Below are 9,752 nucleotides of genomic sequence, written 5' to 3' on the forward strand. Positions count from 1 at the left end.
CAGCCGATCCAGGACCAAAGGTGGTTGGTTCGAATCCCGGTGTCCCATATGGTCCCCCGTGCCTGCCAGGAGCTATTTCTGAGCAGACAGCCAGGAGGAACCTCTGAGCATCGCCGGATGTGGCCCAAAAACCAAAAAAAAAAAAAAAAAAAAAAGAAAAGTTTGGAAGAAATTTAGAAACATAAAAATTTTAAATATTATTTGACTTTAACTCCTCTACTCTTTATTTTTTTCAAAAAGCTTTTTTGTCATGTTCACAACTTTTAGGACTGTCAAAATTAATTCAAGGAGACAAACATTAAATTCAAAGACCATATTGAATTTTGAGCAGAATATTAAAGGAAATAGATGTGAAATGGAGCCCAGTCTTGGACACTTAATAGTATTCTAGGCCAGACTTTGGGGAGGGAGTGGAGAGCTAGTCCCAGCCAGGTTTGCAAATCATGTGTACTTTGGGGCTTGGAAAGCTCCCCTTTCCTCTGAAGGCCAAGCCTGCTGTCTTCCTACTACTTCCTACTACTGCTGCTTCCTGCTCTAAAGACAAGGAGCTCAGAGCAACTCAAAGGATCAATCTTCAAATGGGCCTTAAACAGCTGGTGATAAGTTTGGGGAAATGAATCAGAAACATACAGACTAAATTTGTCTAAAATTACAAGAGTGCGGTAGAGAACATTCTTGAGGGAACAAGATGTTTTGGCATTTCTTACCCAAATCTCAAATATTTAAAAGACACCTTTGAATATTTTTTGTCTTTTTTTTTTACCTTTGAATATTTTTTAAAGCAAGCAAACAAAGATATAAAAAGACCAAACTCTCCCAAATCCCACACTTGAAGATCAAGCTGAAATGACTGCCTTTTCCAAGTTTGTTCTACAATTTTGCTAGAGTAAAAGATTCTGCCTCATTAGGTATCAAAGGAAAAAGACAGAACCAAGATCTGTTCTTTGTCATTTCTACTTTATGGAATGGCTGGTTGGAGCAAGGGAGGTTGTTTTAGTGTTGTATTATTTCTATACCTTCTGTGCTGAGTTTAAATGAAATAGAATGACACACACTAGCTCTTTAGTAATTTCTGTCTCATATTTAGTCCTAGACCATGTGTCAGCAACCTGTGGCTCCAGAGCCACATGCGGCTCTTCTGAAGTTTTGCTGTACCTCCCACATCAGGGCTGATAGCAGGGCATAGGGAGCAGTAGCACTAAAATATTTTAATTGGCTATTAATTTGCACAAATATATTTTACATTGCTAAGTGTGAAGTGAAAAAGTTCTTTTTTTCCCCTTCAGATTGTCAGCTAACTGCACAATCCTGTACATAGCATTAATATAAGAAACAATGTATGCAGTGTTATATTTGTTTTAAATATCCCAATGGTTTTTCAGCTCCCAGGTTTTTTCCCCCCTTCGGAAAGGAGTCCAAGTGGCTCTTTATGTCTTAAAGGTTGCAGACCCCTGTGACCTAGACAAACCTTTGGCAATGGTTGTTATTGTACTACTAAATAAACTTGTGTATACAGCATAGTGCTTTTTTTCTTTTCTTTTTCTTTCTTTCTTTCTTTCTTTCTTTCTTTCTTTCTTTCTTTCTTTCTTTCTTTCTTTCTTTCTTTCTTTCTTTCTTTCTTTCTTTCTTTCTTTCTTTCTTTCTTTCTGTCTGTCTGTCTGTCTGTCTGTCTGTCTGTCTGTCTGTCTTTCTTTCTTTCTTTCTTTCTTTCTTTCTTTCTTTCTTTCTTTCTTTCTTTCTTTCTTTCTTTCTTTCTTTCTTTCTTTCTTTCTTTCTTTCTTTCTTTCTTTCTTTTTCTTTATTCCTCCCTCTCTCCCTTCCTTCCTCCCTCCCTTCCTTCCTCCCTCTCTCCCTTCCTTCCTTCCTCCCTCCCTTCCTCCCTCCCTCCCTACCTCCCTCTCCCTCCCTCCTTCCTTCCTTCCTTCCTTCCTTCCTTCCTTCCTTCCGTCCTTCCTTCCTTCCTTCCTTCCTTCCTTCCTTCCTTCCTTCCTTCCTTCCTTCCTTCCTTTCTTCCTTATGTAATATCTTTATTTAAACACCATGATTACAAACATGCTTGTAGCTGGGTTTCAGTCATAAAAAATACACCTCCATCACAAGTGATGTATTCCCGCCACCAATGCCCCTATCTCTGTCCACCACCACCCCCTGCCTGACTGACATTCTGTTTCTCTCACTCACTATCATTGTCATTATAGTTGTTGGTGTCGTTATTACTCTAACTGCACTCACCAATCTTTGTGGTAAGCTTCATATCATGGACTGATCCTTTCAAACCTTATTTCTATTGTCTCTGGATATTGTTACTATACTATCTTTTATTTTTCTTTAAACCCACAGATGAGTGAGACTATTTTGTGTCTATCTCTCTCCCTTTGACTTACTTCACTCAGCATAATAGTTTCCATGCCCATTCATGTATAGGACAATTTCATGACTTCATTTTCTGACAGCTGCATTGTATTCCATTGTGTATATGTACCACAGTTTCTTTAGACACTCATCTGTTGTCAGGCATCCTAGTTATTTCCAGATTCTGGCTATTGTAAATAGAGGTGCAATGAAAATAGACATTCAAAGGGAATCTTTGTACTGTGATTTTTGTGCTTCTAGAGTATATACCTAGGAGTGATATTGCTGGATCATATGGGAGCCATAGTGTTTTTCTTATTTATAATAGAATAGTAAAATTTTTTAGTTAACTTGCTATTAATTTACTTTGCATTACAAAGGAGGAGATGTTGAAACTGGGACAGAAAATTGGTTAATGTAATATATTAAAATCATTAGAATATATTTAAAGTCTAATATTGTCTCTATCAGGTATAAGCAGTATGAACTTAGTTGAGGGATGTAACCTTTTCTTTAATCTATAATTTAGAATAATATCATTTCCCTCTTAGTTTTATGAAGCTGAAATGAAACAATATATATAAATATTTGAATATAGTAATTTCTCAAAATGGCAACTACTATCATTACATTTCTACTCAAGAACATTTCTTAGCTTAAATATTGCAATCTAGTTAGAAACTAACCTCAAATAAAACACTGAATTTTAATATTCTAGATTTTTAGCTTCTCTTTTCTTCTGCTTTTCCTGGATTAACTATACTTCATAAAACTCTTCAAATTTCCCCCTCAGAAGCAGTGCTTTTTATGAGAAAGGTACTGTATAAACATAGTTGTGTTACAATTAGATTAATTATTACTAAGGAATCAAAGCATTTACCGCATTTGCCAGCGTATAAGACAACTGGACGTATAAGACGACCCACTAATTTTGCAGTTAAAACATAGGTTTAGGCCTATATTCGCTGTATCAGACAGAACGTTCCTGTGCTGCAACTGTACGGACCACAGTGAGCCAATCCAAACAAGCAAAGGTTCAAAGGTTCTACTGTGATAGACTTCCTCTCTGACTCTGGCCATCTGAGCAGGCTTTTGACAGTGTAGATTTGGGTCCAGAACATTGTCTAATTTGTATGCATAAAAAGCCTGCTTGGATTGGCTGAGTCAGAGAGGCGGTCTGAGCAGCCTTGCAGTGATTGGTGCAGGATTGAGTTGGAAAACTCGTTTTGTGGCAATATTCAGACAATTTTCGTTTAGCGGTATATTGAAACATTCTTCTGGATATACTCGGCGTATAAGATGACCCCCCGATTTTCGGTTGACTTTTTTTTGTTTTAAAAGTCGTCTTATACGCCGGAAAATATGGTAATATTATAGTAAATGTGTCCCAATTTTAGACAGCTTCCAGAACTCTGGGAATAAATTTACCTTTTTTTTTGGTATCTCCTGAAGAAGAAATCTATTGGAAGTAATCATAGCAGGAACATGTTAATAGGCACCTGGAGGTGAACTTATCAAAGAAATGTATTGACTACCTGCTCTGTGCTTAATACATGTCAAATAAAAGGACTAAATAGGTAAACTTGTAAGATATTGTTCCTGACCACAAGGAGCTCACACTCTAAATAGGACATTAGCTGTCACTAAAGGCAAAATTTACCTCAGGAATAATATCTGAGATGGGGACAATAATTGATTTCGCTAAATAATAAAAAGGAAGACTAAGTTCTTCACACAAATGATCTTATTTGATTTTTGTGACATCTGGTGGCACACTTTATTAACTCCTTTGGCCAGATGAAGAAATGCAAATCCAAAGAAATGATATAATATAGTTGTGCTGAAATAGAAATGATCCTTATAGTTTTAAAGGGAAAGGAAGCAAGACACGTATTTTATTGTCCATTAGTAGTCGGGTTCATAGCTATTACTGTGGAAGGGACAGGGAGACAAAGTGAGACCCTTTATGGAAAATAAGTGTTCAATGATAGTATATGGAAAAAACTTCTTACTTGTCTCTAAATTCTAAGTTCTCTCCTCTTTCTATGACAGCTTCCTTGAACCTAGCCTGTTTCCAAAAAGTGTGATGCATTGGAGCATCATCTCACTTCACATCTTAAATACTTTCCAGTGTATGTGCACCTCACTTTGCCAATAATGTTAGTGACAAAAATCAACACATTTCTTGTCAGAACATCTTGGCCATTAAAAATGCATTAATAGCTCATTATTCATGATACTGTACTAATTTTGCTCATTTCCTATTGAAACTTATTAAATACTAAGAGCCTAATCAACTAGATGGCGTGTGCAGTGGCCACAAAGAAAATGCTCCATTAGAGAAAAAAGGGAGTGATAACCAAAATGGTAATTGTAATGCATTGTATTTATCTGAACTGTTCCTTTAATGGTTGAATGGATTTGTAATTTATATAGAAAAGGGTTGAGGACTCAAGTGTTAAAAAGTAAAAATAAGCAACTGTGTGCATATAAAGATGGATAAGTAATAAGATCTTAAGTGCTTTTTAAAATTTTTCCTTCCTTCCTCCCTCCCTCCTGCCCTCCCTCCCTCCCATCCTCTTTTCCATCCTCCCTCCCTCCCATTTTCCTCCCTCCCTATCTCCTTCCTTCCTCCTCCTGTCCTCCCTCCCTATCTCTTTCCTCCCTCCTCCTGTCCTCCCACCTGTCCCCTCCCTCCTGTCCCCCTCCCTCCCATCCTCCCTCCCTCCCGTCCTCCCTTTCTCTCTCCTTGCCTCCCTCCCTTTTTCCTCCTTCCTCCCTCCCTTCCTTCCTACCTTCCTTCCTTCCTGTTTTCCTTTCTTCCTTTTATCTTTCCATTCCTTCCTTCTCTATCCTCCCTTCTTACCCCCTCTCTTCTTAATATCAACCAGAATCAACTTGGAACTAAAATACCCAGAATTCTCCACTATACTAAATATTAGCCACAGGACTTTGGGTATTCTTTTTTATTTTTTAGAAAAATGAAGTAATGAAATTTATTGACATCTGGATGGACATGGAGAGTAACATGCTGAGTGAGGTGAATGAAAGAGAAAGAGACAAACATACAATAATTTTTCTCATTGATATTTCTCAATGAGGCATAGAATTTATATATAAACATATAAATTTCTACATAGTATACTTTTTATTATACTTATATAGAAATTTATATATTTATATGTTATAATGTATATAAATATTTATAAATATATAGACATTGTATATAAACTTATATGTATATAAGGACTTTTTTTTTTTTTGGTTTTTGGGCCACACCTGGTAACACTCAGGGGTTACTCCTGGCTATGCGCTCAGAAGTTGCTCCTGGCTTGGGGGACCATATGGGACGCCAGGCGATCGAACCATGGTCTGTCCTAGGCTAGCGCTGGCAAGGCAGACACCTTACCTCTAGCGCCACCATGCCGGTCCCGAATTCTTAATACTTGATTTGTTCTCCAAGCTTGAGTCTCTGAATATCAGTAAGATAATACTGAAGTAATTAAAAATACTTAAAATAATTGAAAGGATTTTCCTCAGACATAAGATCAATAATCTAAGCATTATAGGACACACAAAAATGTGTTATTACTGATTTTACTCTCAGTAGAAGAGAACTAGTTAAGGGCAGGAGTTATATTCTATATAATTTTGCATGTACAGCACTAACACATGACTGGTATAAAGTAAATATTTAGTATATACTTTACACCTATTATTACTAAGCTGGAGTCCTAATCTGAGGTAATATCTTATCTTTAAGATTCCTTTAAGATCCTGCCATCTTGCTCAGTGGCTGTCCAACCAACAAATGTTGGCTTTGGAATAATCAACAAGAATATAATGGCTATTGACAGAATTGGGGTTCTATTTCACTCTCAAGGAGCTTAAAGTTGAGTTTCTAAAAGCAAGATTTCTGAAAATAAAATGTTCACACTACTCTATTTTTCTCTCTATACAACATTCATTTCCTTCTTCTGACAACACACTATGATTGTCTTTGGTGGAATTGCCACATTAAATTTCCTACTCTTAAGAGCTACTCATCGAAGAAAAGTTATACAACAATAAAGTCATTTCTGCCAATTGGGCCATGTGGAGCTGCTGAGGGCCTTGTGAGATATAGCCCTGAGTAACTAGAGCATCACATTCCTGACTAGAGCAATGGCTTTAGAGATGGGCAGAATGCCATCTAAAATTTGTGAAAAATGCACTTTCTGAAACAAACTTACAGGCATTACAGAATGTTACGATAAACTCAAAAGATGTGATATCCACAGAAGATTAAGGAAACAAATGACTCTGGGATGATGAAAGACTTCAGCTTCTTGAGATGCCCTTGTTTTTCATGAAAGGTGTTCCTGAGTTGATGGCGATGCAACTGACAATACATTGGCACGTGATGCTGACAGGGTCAGGAAGCCCTCCAGGAGGAGACCTGTAGTTTTAAGGTCTTGGCAACTTCCTACCTTGTCAATTTGTTGCCTTGTCTACATGTCATGTGATAAATAATATCTGAGAGCCCCCATCTGCCCACCATTTAATGGCAATGATCTCAGGAGTGCAGGAGGAATGGAGCACTGCAAGCCAATGTCTTGCATGGAAGCCAAGAATAGCTGGGCAGCTGGAAAAGACAATTTGCTTCATGTTGATGTTACCGTGAAGATGAGACTCTGTATGGAGCTGCCTGAGTTTGTCTAGCACCCTGATATGGAGGTCCTGTGAAAACACACACCTAGACTCCAGCAAAAGGAAGAGAGAGGGGGAGAGAATTATGATAGAACCAATATATGATATGAGCCTCACAGTTCCATTGTGCATGATGTGAGATTTACTCATGGAAGGTTCAGTTTTGCAGTTAACACATTATCCTTTCTAATTTCTGCTGAAGACAATTTAAATTGTAAATTGTCACTTTCAGGCGACAACATAAACAAATGTGTGACTCAGATTATAAGTGTCGGGATTTCAGGGAAGGAAATAGAAGGTATTTCTAGAATAACTGGGTTAACTTCTTGAAGCCTATGTTATACTTCGGTGTTTAAAAATTAAAGAATTTCAACGTTGGTACAAAAGAGAGGTCAGGGCTGTAATGAATACATAAAAATAACCTGGAAGAGGTTAAATGAGGAAAGCGATATGGAAAACAGTCAGAAATGGCAGAAGGCCAGAGGGCCAGGGTTTTAGATCTAACTCTGAAGTGAACCATGCATGTTGCCTTAGACAGTGCTTTCACTGGGAGCCTGGTGTTCTTTATGATAATGCACAGAACTGGACTTGAAATTCTCTCAGGTTTCATCCAAGTTTACCTTCTACAGGTCTATGAAATCTCAGTAGGCTGCTCCTAGTCCTATGGATTTTATGGTGGGGCAAGGGATTTTCTTGGGTTCTAGGTCCTCACCCCACAAACAACCCTCTCCCCCACTTGCAATAAGAACAATTTATTCTACTCATGTTCAGAACAAAATGGACAAAATGAATTAATTCATTGAAAAGTCAAGACTTTTAAGCTATAAAAGCACTAGATTGAGTTCCTAGAAAGCAGAGAGAAGGAGTCCAGTCTGGTGGAGAGCAGATTGCTAGTGAAGGGTTTCTGTAATTTTGCTTTTATGGAGCCATTTTTTGATATATATTTTATTTAAAAAACTTGATTACATACATGATCAGACATGATTGTGTTTAGGTTTCAGCAATGTAAAGAACACCACCCATCACCAGTGCAACATTCCCATCTCCAATGTCCCAAATTTTCCTCCTCCCCACTCTACCCCCCACCTGTACTCTAGGCAGGCTTTCTATTTCACTCATACATTCTCATTGTTAGGATAGTTCACAATGTAGTTATTTCTCTAACTAAACTCATCCCTGTTTGTGGTGAGTTTCATGAGGTGGGCTGTAACTTCCAGCCCTCCTCTCTTTTGTGTCTGAAAATTATTATTGCAAGAATGTCTTTCATTTTTCTTAAAATCTATAAACGAGTGAGACCATTCTGCGTCTTTCTCTCTCTCTCTGACTTATTTCACTCAGGATAATAGATTCAATGTACATCCATGTATAGGAAAATTTCATGACTTCATCTCTCTTGACAGCTGCATAATATTCCATTGTGTATATGTACCACAGTTTCTTTAGCCGTTCATCTGTTGAAGGGTATCTTGGCTGTTTCCAGAGCCTTGCTATGGTAAATAGTGCTGCAATGAATATAGGTATAAGGAAGGGATTTTTGTATTGTATTTTTGTGTTCCTAGGGTATATTCCTAGGAGTGGTATAGCTGGATTGTATGGGAGCTCAATTTCCAGTTTTTGGAGGAATCTCCATATCGCTTTCCATAAAGGTTGAACTAGACGGCATTCCCACCAGCAGTGGATAAGAGTTCCTTTCTCTCCACATCCCCGCCAACACTGCTTGTTCTCATTCTTTGTGATGTGTACCAATCTCTGTGGTGTGAGGTGGTACCTCATAGTTGTTCTGATTTGCATCTCCCTGATGATTAGTGATGTGGAGCATTTTTTCTTTTTCTTTTTTTTTTTTTTTTGATTTTTGGGCCACACCTGGCAGTGCTCAGGGGTTACTCCTGGCTGTCTGCTCAGAAATAGCTCCTGGCAGGCACGGGGGACCATATGGGACACTGGGATTCGAACTAACCACCTTTGGTTCTGGATCGGCTGCTTGCGAGGCAAACACCGCTGTGCTATCTTTCTGGGCCCATTTTTTCATGTGTCTTTTGGCTATCTGTATTTCTTTTTTGTCAAAGTGTCTGCCCATTTCTTCTCCCCATTTTTTGATGGGAATAGATATTTTTTTCTTGTAAAGTTCTGTCAGTGCCTTGTATATTTTGGAGATTTGCCCCTTATCTAATGGGTATTGGGTGAATAGTTTCTCCCACTCAGTGGGGTGCTCTTGTATCCTGGGCGCTATTTTCTTTAAGGTGCAGAAGCTTCTCAGCTTAATATATTCCCATCTGTTAATCTCTGCTTTCACTTGCTTGGAGAGTGCAGTTTCCTCCTTGAAGATGCCTGTAGTCTCAATGTCCTGGAGTGTTTTGCCTATGTGTTGTTCTATATATCTTATGGTTTTGGGTTTGATATCGAGGTCTTTAATCTATTTGGATTTTACCTTCGTACATGAGGTTAACTGGGAGTCTAAGTTCAATTTTTTTTGCAAGTGGCTAGCCAGTTTTGCCAACAACACTTGTTGAAGAGGCTTTCTTTGCTCCATTTAGGATTTCTTGCTCCTTTATCAAAATTAGGTGATTGTATGTCTGGGGAACATTCTCTGAGTATTCAAGCCTATTCCACTGATATGAGGTCCTGTCTTTATTCCAATACCATGCTGTTTTGATAACTATCACTTTGTAGTAAAGTTTAAAGTTGGGGAAAGTAATTCCTCCCATATTCTT

Source organism: Suncus etruscus, chromosome 6, assembly GCF_024139225.1.
Source record: "Suncus etruscus isolate mSunEtr1 chromosome 6, mSunEtr1.pri.cur, whole genome shotgun sequence".
NCBI classification, from domain to species: Eukaryota; Metazoa; Chordata; class Mammalia; order Eulipotyphla; family Soricidae; genus Suncus; species Suncus etruscus.